This window comes from Lolium perenne, chromosome 4, assembly GCF_019359855.2.
Source record: "Lolium perenne isolate Kyuss_39 chromosome 4, Kyuss_2.0, whole genome shotgun sequence".
Classification (NCBI taxonomy): Eukaryota; Viridiplantae; Streptophyta; class Magnoliopsida; order Poales; family Poaceae; genus Lolium; species Lolium perenne.
The window spans coordinates 265,258,342-265,270,601 of NC_067247.2; the positions used below are offsets into that span (position 1 = coordinate 265,258,342).

The 12,260-nt window shown below is 45.3% G+C and overlaps 1 long non-coding RNA gene across 1 annotated transcript in view; it reads right to left on the bottom strand.

The window, feature by feature from the left end:
* The window catches only part of LOC139830641 (uncharacterized), a 55,251-nt gene extending 46,151 nt beyond the window's left edge, over window positions 1-9,100 (bottom strand). The window contains exon 1 of the long non-coding RNA XR_011743595.1: window positions 8,932-9,100. This is a non-coding gene — a long non-coding RNA (uncharacterized lncRNA). The remainder of the gene's footprint in view (window positions 1-8,931) is intronic.
* Between the last annotated feature and the right edge of the window lie 3,160 nt (window positions 9,101-12,260).

Below are 12,260 nucleotides of genomic sequence, written 5' to 3' on the forward strand. Positions count from 1 at the left end.
AACTTCTATTTTACATAGAGGATGACATGCGGGTCCCATTTTGCGGCAGCGGTCTCAATGTTTCCAAGGCGGCACATGACCAAAAGAAAAAGGAAGTAGCGAGAAATAAGGGTGTCAAAAAATCCAAGAAAAGGAATATTTCAATTGGGCTGCTTGGCCATCTGGGCCTTCAAACTATCATTGGACGCCTTTTGATTCGTACAATTTCAGCCCATTCCAAAACAGGAAAGTCCTATGCCTCGCAAAGACAAAAAAAACAAGGAGATTCAGCATATAAGTTTGTTTATGTAAAAATAAAGATTTAATTTATCCCTTTGCAATAGCTCGAGCAAAATACACTTGTTTATTGTGCAAAATAATCAAGATATCACATGTTTCTTATACTGGGAGGCTGACATCGGGGACCCATGCGCGGCGACGTCGTCAACATTTTAAAGGCGGCAGGGATGGAAAGAAAAAATAAACCAAAAATCTGTTGGTACAAAATCCAAGAAAAGAAACATTTTCGTTCTGAGAGGATAACATGCGGGACCCATGAGGCAGCATCATCCTCAGCGTTTAATGTTAGACGCTGACATGTGGGACCCGTGAGCCAGCAGCGTCCTCAACGTTTTAAAGGCGGCAGGAGATCGAAAGAAAAAATAAGCCAAAAATCATTTGGGATTCAAAATGCAAGTAGATAAACAGTTTCCGTTCTGAGAGGATGACATGCGGGACCCATGAGGCAGCGGCATCCTCAACGATTCCAAGGCGACGAGGGGATCAAAAGAAAAAAAGGAAATATCCAGAAATTAATTAGGGGTTCAAAATAAATCCATCAAAGGAAAGTTTTATTGTTCATAGAGGATGACATGTGGGACCGACCTGCCAACAGCGTCCTCATCGTTTCAAAGGGGCAGGAGATCAAAAGAAAAGGCAAATAGCTAGAAATTAGGGGTAAAAAATAACTCCAAGAAAGGAAACTTTTATTGTTCGTAGAGGATGACATGCGGGACCCATGAGCCAGCAGCTTACTTAACGTTTCAAAGGCGGCATGAGATCGAAAGAAAAAGGAAAGGGACAAAATATCAGGAGCCCAAGATAATCCAAGAAAAGAAACTTTATTTACATAGAGGATGACATGCGGGTCCCATTTTGCGACGGTCCCAACGTTTCAAATGCGGCTTGAGATCAAAAGAAAAAGAAAGTAGCCAGAAATTAGGGGGTCAAAAAAAATCCAAGAAAATAAAGTTGATGGACATAGAGGATGACATGCGGGTCCCATGAGCTAGCAGCTTACTCAACGTTTCCAAGGCGGCAGGAGATCAAAAGAAAAAGGAAATAGCCAAAAATCAGAGGGTGAAAAAAACAAAGAAAATGAACTTTTATAGTACATAGAGGATGACATGCGGGTCCCATGAGCCAGCAGGTTCCTCAACGTTTCAAACGTGGCATGAGATCGAAAGAAAAAGGCAAGTGACCAAATATCAGGAGCCAAAAATAATTCAAGAAAAGAAACTTGATTGTACATAGAGGATGACATGCGGGTCCCAATTAGCAGCAGCGGTATCACCGTTTGAGAGGCTGCACGGGATCGAAAGAAAAAGGCAAGTGACCAAATATCAGGAGCCAAAAATAATCCAAGAAAAGAAATTTTATTGTACGTAGAGGATGACATGCGGGTCCCATTTTGCGGCAGCGGTCTCAACGTTTCCAAGGCGGCACGAGAACCAAAAGAAAAATGAAGTAGCGAGAAATCGGGGGTGAAAAAATCCAAGAAGAAAGATTTCAATTGGGCTGCATACGGACATACGGGCCTTCGAACTATCCCGCTTGGCCTTTTGACTCGTACAATTTCAGCCCACTCCAAAACAGGAAAGTTCCGAATTTTCTAAAAAACAGGAAAGTCCTATGCTTCGCGAAGACAAAAAAACAAGGAGATTCAACATATAAGTTTGTTTATGTAAAAATAAAGATTTAATTATCCGTTTGAAATAGCTCGGAGCGCAATACATTGTTTATTGCGCAAAATAATCAAGATATCATATGTTTCTTGTACGGGGAGGCTGACATCGGGGACCCATGAGCCAACAGCGTCGTCAACGTTTTAAAGGCGGCAGGGGATGGAAAGAAAAAATAAACCAAAAATCTGTTGGTAAAAAATCCAAGAAAATAAACATTTTCGTTCATAGAGGATGACATGCGGGACCCATGAGGCAGCTACATCCTCAGCGTTTATTGTTCATAGAGGTTGACATGTGGGACCCGTGAGCCGGCGGCGTCCTCAACGTTTTAAAGGCTGCGAGGTGATCGAAAGAAAAAATAAGCCAAAAATCGTTTGGTCAACAAAATCCAAGAAAATAAACATTTACCGTTACGAGAGGAAGACATGCGGGACCCATGAGGCAGCAAAGCATCCTCAACGATTCCAAGGCGGCGGGGGAAATATCCAAAAATTAATTAGGGGTTCAAAATAAATCCATCAAAGGAAACATTTATTGTTCATAGAGGATGACATGTGGGACCGACCTGCCAATGACGTCCTCATCGTTTCAAAGGGGCGGAGATCAAAAGAAAAAGGCAAATAGCCGAAATTAGGGGTAAAAAATAACTCCAAGAAAGGAAACTTTTATTGTTCGTAGAGGATGACATGCGGGTCCCATGAGCCTGCAGCTTACTCAACGTTTCAAACGAGGAATGAGAACGAAAGAAAAAGCCAAGTGCCAAAATATCGGGGAGCAAAAGATAATCCAAGAAAAGAAACTTTATTGTACATAGAGGATGACATGTGGGTCCCATTTAGCAGCAGCGGTCTCAATGTTTGTAATGCGGCTTGAGATCAAAAGAAAAAGAAAGTAGCTAGTAATTAGGGGGTGAAAAAAATCCAAGAAAAGAAAGTTGATGGACATAGAGGATGACATGCGGGTCCCTTGAGCCAACGACTTACTCAACGTTTCAAAGGGGGCGAGGGGATCAAAAGAAAAAGGCAAGCCAAAAATCAGAGGGTGAAAAAAAATCCAACAAAGGAAACTTTTATAGCACATAGAGGATGACATGCGGGTCCCATGAGCCAGCAGGTTCCTCAACGTTTCAAACGTGGCATGAGATCGAAAGAAAAAGGCAAGTGCCCAAATATGAGGTGCCAAAAAAACTCCAAGAAAAGAAAGTTGATTGCTCATAGAGGATGACATGCGGGTCCCATTTAGCTGCAGCGGTCTCACTGTTTGAGAGGCGGCAGGGGATCGAAAGAAAAAGGCAAGTGAACTAATATGAGGAGCCAAAAATAATACAAGAAAAGAAAGTTTTATAGTACATAGAGGATGACATGCGGGTCCCATTTAGCGAGCGGTATCACCGTTTGAGAGGCGGCGGGATCAAAAGAAAAAGAAATTGCCAAAAATCAGAGGGTGAAAAAAAACCAAGAAAATGAACTTTTATAGTACATAGAGGATGACATGCGGGTCCCATGAGCCTGCAGGTTCCTCAACGTTTCAAACGTGGCATGAGATCGAAAGAAAAAGGCAAGTGAAAAAATATCAGGAGCCAAAAATAATTCAAGAAAATAAAGTTTTATAGTACATAGAGGATGACATGCGGGTCCCATTTAGCAGCAGCGGTATCACCGTTTGAGAGGCGGCAGGGGATCGAAAGAAAAAGGCAAGTGAAAAAATATGAGGAGCCAAAAATAATTCAAGAAAAGAAAGTTTTATAGTACATAGAGGATGACATGCGGGTCCCATTTAGCAGCAGCGGTATCACCGTTTGAGAGGCGGCAGGGGATCGAAAAAAAAAGGCAAGTGACCAAATATGAGGTGCCAAAAAAAACTCCAAGAAAAGAAAGTTGATTGCACATAGAGTATGACATGCGGGTCCCATTTAGCAGCAGCGGTATCACCGTTTGAGAGGCGGCAGGGATCGAAAGAAAAAGGCAAGTGACCAAATATGAGGTGCCAAAAAAAATCCAAGAAAAGAAAGTTTTATAGTACATAGAGGATGACATGTGGGTCCCATTTAGCAGCAGCGGTATCACCGTTTGAGAGGCGGCAGGGGATCGAAAGAAAAAGGCAAGTGACCAAATATGAGGTGCCAAAAAAAATCCAAGAAAAGAAAGTTTTATAGTACATAGAGGATGACATGCGGGTCCCATTTAGCAGCAGCGGTATCACCGTTTGAGAGGCGGCAGGGGATAGAAAAAAAAAGGCAAGTGACCAAATATGAGGTGCCAAAAAAAACTCCAAGAAAAGAAAGTTGATTGCACATAGAGGATGACATGCGGGTCCCATTTAGCAGCAGCGGTCTCAACGTTTCCAAGGCGGCAAGGGATCAAAAGAAAAAGGAAGTAGCCAGAAATCAGGGGGTCAAAAAAAATCCAAGAATAGAAAGAATTTTGGTTCATAGAGGATGACATGCGGGACCCATGATCCTGCATCGTAAACGGCTCGATCGGAGAACGTTGAACGAGATGGCGCGATCGAGAAAAAAAACAATGCCAGAGAGGCTGCCATCTGGGCCCTACATCCCTCGGCGGTGCGGATTTGCGTTGACTTGGCCGGCGAACCCGAGATTTCGAGATGCACCACGTCCCGGGCCACCATACGCGACGTTTTGGCCGCTTTCGTCGGGCTAGGTGGCCTCAAAAACAAGAAAAAAAAGTTTTGACATGCACCACGGAGGGACCCAAAATCGTCGGCCATGGTACACCAGCAACCACGGCGCGACTTCAACTTCGTCGGCCATGGCAACTTTTCTTGTAGTGCTTGCCATACCCAAGTACCTTTCCCTTTGAGTTGTCACCAAAGGTAATGCTTGACTTCTTGTTGATATCTTCAATGAATTGATCAAGCACACCTTTTCCTCCGGTCATATGATTGGTGCATCCACTATCAAACACCCATTTTGGACCACCGGAGGAATACCCCTACAAAATCAAGTAGAGGATTTAGGAATCCATCGATTAATGGGTTCCTTTGCAATGGCAACAATATCTTTTGGTACCCAAATTGAGTACTCTCTATAAGCATAGCCATTAGGAGGGCCAACATAGTTAGCATAGACATCACCATAATAATCAACAAATAATGCATAGTGACCGTTTGGCCCCGTGCGGTCACCACTAGTGGCTTTGCCCTTTGAGGCTTTGCCATTGTTAGTGACCTTCTTGTTCTTATCTTGAGCGGGTTTCTCCTTCTTGTAGTTGTTCTTCTTGTGGGACTTGGGAACATATCCAAGTCCATACTTTTGATTGTTTGACCTTTGCTTACTCAAGAGGTCATCCAATCCCATCTTGTTCTTGGCGGTGGTGAACTTTGCAAGTTCCTTTGTTAGCCTAACATTTTCCTCAAGAATAGATGCTTGCTCACAAGAAGATTCATTAGGATGATAGTCAAGACCATATTTGGTCACCAAGGACTCAAGATATGCATTGGTCTCAACATGCAAAGAAAGTTCCTCTTGTAAACGAATATGTTCCTCAACAAGTTTAGCATGTTCACTAGTAAAGGAAATGGAGGAACAAGCAAGCTTTTCAACATCAATGGGATCCTTCATTGATCCAAGAGCCCTTTTGTAGGATTCTTGAAGTAGATCATGGTTCTCTCCAAGTTTCTTGAGCTCATCCTTGACAAGCTTGTTAGCTCTTTCAAGGTGGTCAAGATCCCTAGTGAGAGAAGCATGAGCAACTTCAAGTTCCTCCTTTGAGGCATTGAGCTCTTGGGTCAATAATTGAGCCCTATCAATAGTTTCTAGGTCCTTAACTTTATCAAGTTCATAAGTTTCAATTTGTTGCTTAAGGCCTTGAGATATGCACCTTTCGGTTTTTAGCTCTTGCCTTAGGAGATTGAATCTCCGTTCCTTCTCATTCAATTGATATTCTAATTCCTCAATGGACTCATCCTTTTCTTTGAGTGAGTCCATCAAGAAATCAAACTTGACAAGAGCTTCACCACGAAGGGTGCATCTAACATCATAGAGTTCCTTAAGCACAATTAATTCTTCTTGATCTTCGTTTTCATCATCAAGAACACTAGATAGGGAAGGTGGGGGTTCCATTACCTTGGTTTCCCTTGCCATAAGACAAGAGCCAATGATTGGAGAGGAGGGAGAGTCATCGGAGTCATCATCTTGAGTTGTTCTTGCCATGAAGGAAGAGCCAACATCATTCTCCGTGGAATAATCTTTGGAGTAGTCATATGTGAAGAGTGACCCGGGCTTAGAGAAAGCTAAACCGGCCACTCCGGCCTCCTTCTCCTCATCTTCCTCTTCTTCATCGGACAAGTACTCGGCCCCAACAAAAGCTCTTTCCTTGTTCTTCTTGTACCTATCGTTGATTGGATTCGGCTTCAATCTTGGCTTGACCCCTTTGATGAACTTTGGCTTGTCTACCCTTTTCTCATAAGGGCACTCATTTGCAAAGTGGTTATCTTCATCACAATTGTAGCAAGTTCTCTTCTTCTTCTTGTCATTGAGGAGCATTGGGAACTTTGCCTTGTACTTCTTGGCAAAGAAAGCAAAGTCGGTAGCAATGTCACTAGTTGAAGTCATCTCTTCATCTTCTTCAATTTCATAGTCTTCTTTGCTTTCATGGTCGGCTCTAGCTTTGAGAGCAAGGTTGTGTGACGCTTCATGGTTGTGTGAGGCTTCATCAACATGGTTCATTGCCTTGAGCCTCTTTCCGGCTTTTGCCATGCTTTCATTGGCGGCCACATAGGAGACTAGATCATCGGAGTTGAGATCGGCACTCTTGGTCATGATTTGCAAGTTGAGTGCAAGGTTGGTGTCTTCTTGTTTGACGGAAATCATAGCAATGACCTTGGATTTTATGAAGGCTTCGTTCATCTCGAAGCCGTCATTGTACTTCTCAGCACCAAGTCCCTTGACCCTTACTTTCAGAGCACCAAGCCTAGCATAGGCATCGGATACGGATTCTCCATCTCGAATCATGAACTGGTGGGCTTCTTGCTTTGCGGTCTCATAAAGAGCTGATTGGATCAAATCGGTTCCCTCTTGGAGTACTACGATCCGATCCCACAACTCTTTAGCGGAGACAATGTCATCGACTTGATCAAGAAGCTTGCGGTTGATGCCACTTCTAATCTTGTCACGTGCGGATGCATTGAGTTGACGGTTGTAGAACTCGGTGGAGGTCAACCGAGTAGGATCTTGTGGCTCCCGATGTCCATGAACAATGAGCTCCCATAGCTCCACACTGCAGCTGCGAATATGAGATTCCATAGCAGATTTCCAATGTGGAAAGTGAGTTCCATCGTAATGGGGAACGGTCCCACTATGGTTTATATGAGGCATGGGTGAAGTGTTTCTGGGATAGTCATGGTTAACATCATGGTAGGTTTCCTTAGAGGCCGAAGCCCCACTAGGAGTTCCACCCGCAGTTAGGTTCTTAAGCATGGCAGTCATTTCTGTCATTTGGTTTTGTAGCTCATCCTCCTTTTTCTTCTTCTCGGCATCATATGCCAAGAATCTAGATTTCATCTCTTTAACCGAAAGGTTAGAGTCGTCATCTAGACCCTCGAAGAGTTTATCCATCTCACTCTTAAGGCGGTGAAGCCCTTAATAAGAGTCCGAGCTACGATACCAATTGAAAGTATAGAGATGGTAAACCTAGAGGGGGGTGAATAGGTTTCTACAGATTTTAATTCTTTCTTTGCAATATTAGGCTTTGCGGAATATAAAGGTGAGCCTAATGCAAACTAGGTGAGGCAACCTATATGAGGATACAACTAACTCAAGCACGAAGGCTCTCACAGGCAGTTAAATCACAAGTAAGGAGTTCGGTTTAGAGATAACCGATAGCACGCGGAGACGAGGATGTATTCCCGTGTTCCCTTGCTTTGCAACAAGGTATGTCACGTTTGGAGGAGTGGAGGTCCCACGAAGGATTCCCCGCGCCACGAAGGCTCACCCTATTCTCCGGAGCCTATCCCACGAAGGAATAGCTCACTCACTTGTGGTAGACTTTGAGGTAGCCTCCAAACCTTCACAATCTTGCCCGGAGCAAATCCACAGCCCGGATGCTTCCGGACTCCTCTTGCCCACCTAAGGTTTCCAAGGAACCCTAGGAAGCAAGCTTCTCAATGAATACAAGGTGGAATGAGATTTGGCTTGGTAGAACGGTAGATCGGGTCCTCCTCTAACGATTCCCCGGAGGGATTTGAGTTTGGGTGGAGGAGAAGAGAGATCTGAGGCTTTTGGTGTTTCTAGCAATGGAGTAAGAGAGAGAGAGCTCAAGAACAGCTTGTAGTGTAGTGCCTAACTATTCAGAGGTAGGAGAAGGGCTACTTATAGTGTCACTTGAAATATGGCCGTTGCTCACTTGACACATCAGCTTTCTCCCGAGAAACCCGGTCAACCGGACCACGAGCCGACAGCCCAATGAGGCCGGTCCGATCGGGCCGAGGACCGGACCCGCCGGTCCAAACCGGACGACAGACCGGATCATGATCGGACCCTCGAAGTGACGCGCAGTACTCCCTCCGGTTACGATCAATATGAGCTCGGTTGGCGCCGAGGCGCCGGTCGGAAACCGGTCGGACCGGGCCGAGGGACCGGACCCGCCGGTCCAAACCGGGCGGCAGACCGGACCTTGACCGAGGACTTCTTCGTGTCTTCCAAGACGTCGCCCGATTGCCGTCGGCGCAGGAGCCGGTTGGCGCCGGAGCGCCGGCCAGCGCCCGGTCGACCGGACGGCAAACCGGAAGCTGCCGGCGCACGGGCCGGTCCAACCGGACCTATGACCGGCGGCCTGCTGGAGAACCCCTTTTGATTGTTGTCGAAGTGGGGGGGTCTCCTTTAGCCTTCTTGTTCCTTGATACACCATTTATGCCTCTTTGGCTAATACCTGGGATTATCTTTATAAACATGTATTAGGCCAAATACTCTAGCACGGTGTCATTGTAACCAAAACAATGGATAAGGGTAAAATACCCTTACACATACATGACCATTCTACATCTTGAGGCCTCTCTCCTTGACCTTGCAGTTGCCATTGATGTAGAGAGGCTTGATGAGGAGCTTCGGCATTTTGTGCTGAAGGTTGTTGAGATTAAAGTACGACAGCAGCCGGCACGAAGTAAGGCCTGTGGATCAAGGAGCGCCCAATCTTGCGGCGACCGAGCAGGAGCTGGCGTTGGGCCATGGTGGAGGAAGCGGCCGGTGGTGCAGGGACATGGGGAGGGGCACTGGTTGTACGTGCTACGGTCGCTGGTGGGGCGCTGAGGGAGGGACGTCGGTGAGGGAAGGTGGAGATCCGGTGGCGGCTGCGTCAATGGAGGATGATGCGCGTGAGGAGGACCAGGTGCGCATCCTTCCAATGCGTGGCGTGGATCTGCGACATGGAAGTGGCCTTCCCGGCCGGCGCGAAGGGTAGGCCGCGGCGGCGGCGATCCATTCGTGGGGATGAACTGGGCGGAGAAGAGAACTCGCACTCGTGGGGAGGGACTAGGCAGAGAAGAAAAAAACGATTCAGTATTGGGCTAATGGGCTTTAGCGTGAGGTTGCGATCGAAGGAGTTTCCGAGCGACAGACGCTGGACGACCAAAGTTTGACGTATTGCTCTAGGCAGAATAAGGAACCTGTTCGTTCTTTTTAAGTAGTGTAGATAGTACTCCCTCGGTCCGTTAATAAATGGGGGAAATATCTATGCACTAAAGAGTGTCTAGATACATTTGAATTTAGACAAACTTTGGACATTTAAAAATAGTCAGAGGTAGTAATAACCACGGACCAATATGTCGAGTGTAGTTTCAGCAAAAGTTTTAGACCTGGGCGTCCCAGGGGCGATCTAGGGTTTATCGACCGTGACATCGGAATTTGCTCTGGTGAGGGGATTCTCACCGTCTCCAGGTAGGTTTCCTTTGGGGATCGAACCCGTCTCCGTCTCCCGTTGTTTGGAACCAGCCATTTTCCTCGCAGCCCGTAGGTCCGAGCGAAAGTCTAGGGTTTCGACTAGTTTTTATGTTTGTGTTGTTCTCGCATCATGGTGAGCCCTCGAATTTGACAAATCAACCCATTGGAAATCTGGGTATTGATGAGGATGAACTAGACGATCTGATCTTTGAGCTCCAAAACAAGGTGTCAAGTGGATGGCCTTAGCAAAAGTTACATACAATGAATTTGTTTGGCCATGTAACCTTTGAGCACCGCATGAAGAACGCATGGTCACCGGCGAAACGGATTGAATTCCATAACCTAGAGGGCAAACTCCTTGCGGTCCAGTGCTTTTGCTTGGAGATTGGTTAAAGGTAAAGGAAGGGGGATCTTGGCTATTTCGTCAAAATGTCGTTTGCATAGAGGAATATGATGGATTAGTGGACCCTCGGCCTATTGATCTAAACTTCTTTGATACGTGGATCCAAATCCATAAGTTGCCGGTGGGGTATCGCAATGACGCTCTGATTAAGAATCTTAGAAGAAAGTTGGAATGGTTTTAACAGTTGAAACTTATGTGAACGGCACGGGACACTTTGTTCACGTCAGAGTCGGGTTGGATGTGAGGAAGATAATTATACGTCTTTGATACTATCTTCAGGGGTGATCAGTGTGAGTTTTACCAGGTGCAGTATGAAAATGTTCCTAGATTTTGCGGAGCTTGTGGTTTCTTTGGTCACAGTCATCTTGAGTGTGGCTCAGGAGAATACGAGGAAGATAAACTCAAATGGGGAGATTTCGGAGTGGGAAACATGGCATGGTCGAAATATTGACCTAGGTCGTGGAGGAGGTCGTGGTAGTGGCCGGACTAGGCGTGCATGGGATGGGGTTGACGCATGAAGGGCAAGAGATCCAAGCGGTCGGAGTAGGTCTATAACACCTTGGAGACATAATGCTTAAGGCTTCCTTGGAACAAAGCCGGCAGATGTTGATCCTGCTGACACAACTTCTAGCCCTATGAAGACGCTAGATACAGACCTAGATAAGCGTGATCTAACTAATACGATTGCAAAGAGGACACTGGATATGGGAGAAGAGGAACAAAATGTTACTGATTTAGCAAATGAGAATGGCAAAGTTAATAAACCGGCTGCTATTATATAGGATGGGAAATCTCTTGCAGATTTCCCAAATGGAGATGATGAGAAGGATCGTAAGAAACGCACCAACAAGAATGGAGCTAACTCCCCTTCACTAGGATTGGCGGGTCCTGAGAGGACTCCGTCTGGTCGCAATGAGGATCTTAGGCCTGAACTGTGAGATTTTGGGTAATGCCCCGACAGTTTATGCGCTTTCGGATGTTCGAAGGTGATGTAGTCTCGATGTTGTTTTCTTGTCAAAGACACACCTGGATGAATACCCAACACAATGATTGAGAAGAAGGTTAAATATAGATGTCAAGATAGTAGACCTTGGTGATTGCAGAAGTGGTGGTCTAATCCTCTTATGGAGAAGAGATATTGTTGTTGAACAAATATATTCAGCTTCAAAGTATATTGATGTACCGGTTATTGAAGGACCTGAGAAAGTGTGGAGGCTCACTAGGTGCTATGGAGCCAAAGTGGGAGGACAAATATAAAACATGGGATAAATGGACAATATGATTTGCCATGGTTTATTATTGGTGACTTTAGTGCGATACTATTTTCCCATGAGAAAGAGGGGGGGCCGCCAACGCCCTCTTTACATGCAAGCCTTCCTTGATGCTCTTTCAGACTTCAGATTGGAGGATTTGGGTTTTATTGACCAATTTTACTTGGAAACGTGGAAGCAGAGTGGTGGCTACCGTGCTACTCCCTCTGTCTCGGTTTAACAGGCGCACATAATTTAAAAAATTGTTTTAACCATTATTTTGGTCAATAAAATATGAAATATATATCACAAAAATTATATCATTGGAAAGCTTTTTTGCATACGAATCTAATGATATAGATTTTGTAGACATAAAATTTATATTTTATTAACTAAATCAATGGTCAAAGTTTATCTTAAATTGCGTGAGTACCTATTAAACCGAGATGGAGGAAGTACTCTACAACACTTACAGTATACCAAATCATACCATCGTCCGATTTTACTAGATATTGAATACCAGACGAAGGCGTTACAACAACATACTGGACCTCGGCGTTTTGAAGCGAAGTGGCTTCAGGAAAAAGGTTTTCACCAAATGGTCCAGCAGGCTAGGAAACCGACGGCGGCAACCAGCTCTGGTGGCGTTCTGAGCAAGCTAAGCCACATGCACGAGGCATTGCATGCATGGGATAAGGCGATTCTGAAGAAGTCGAAGTGTCGTCTCGGTAGGGCGCAACGACGGCTCGAGAAAGCCATGAATGGGC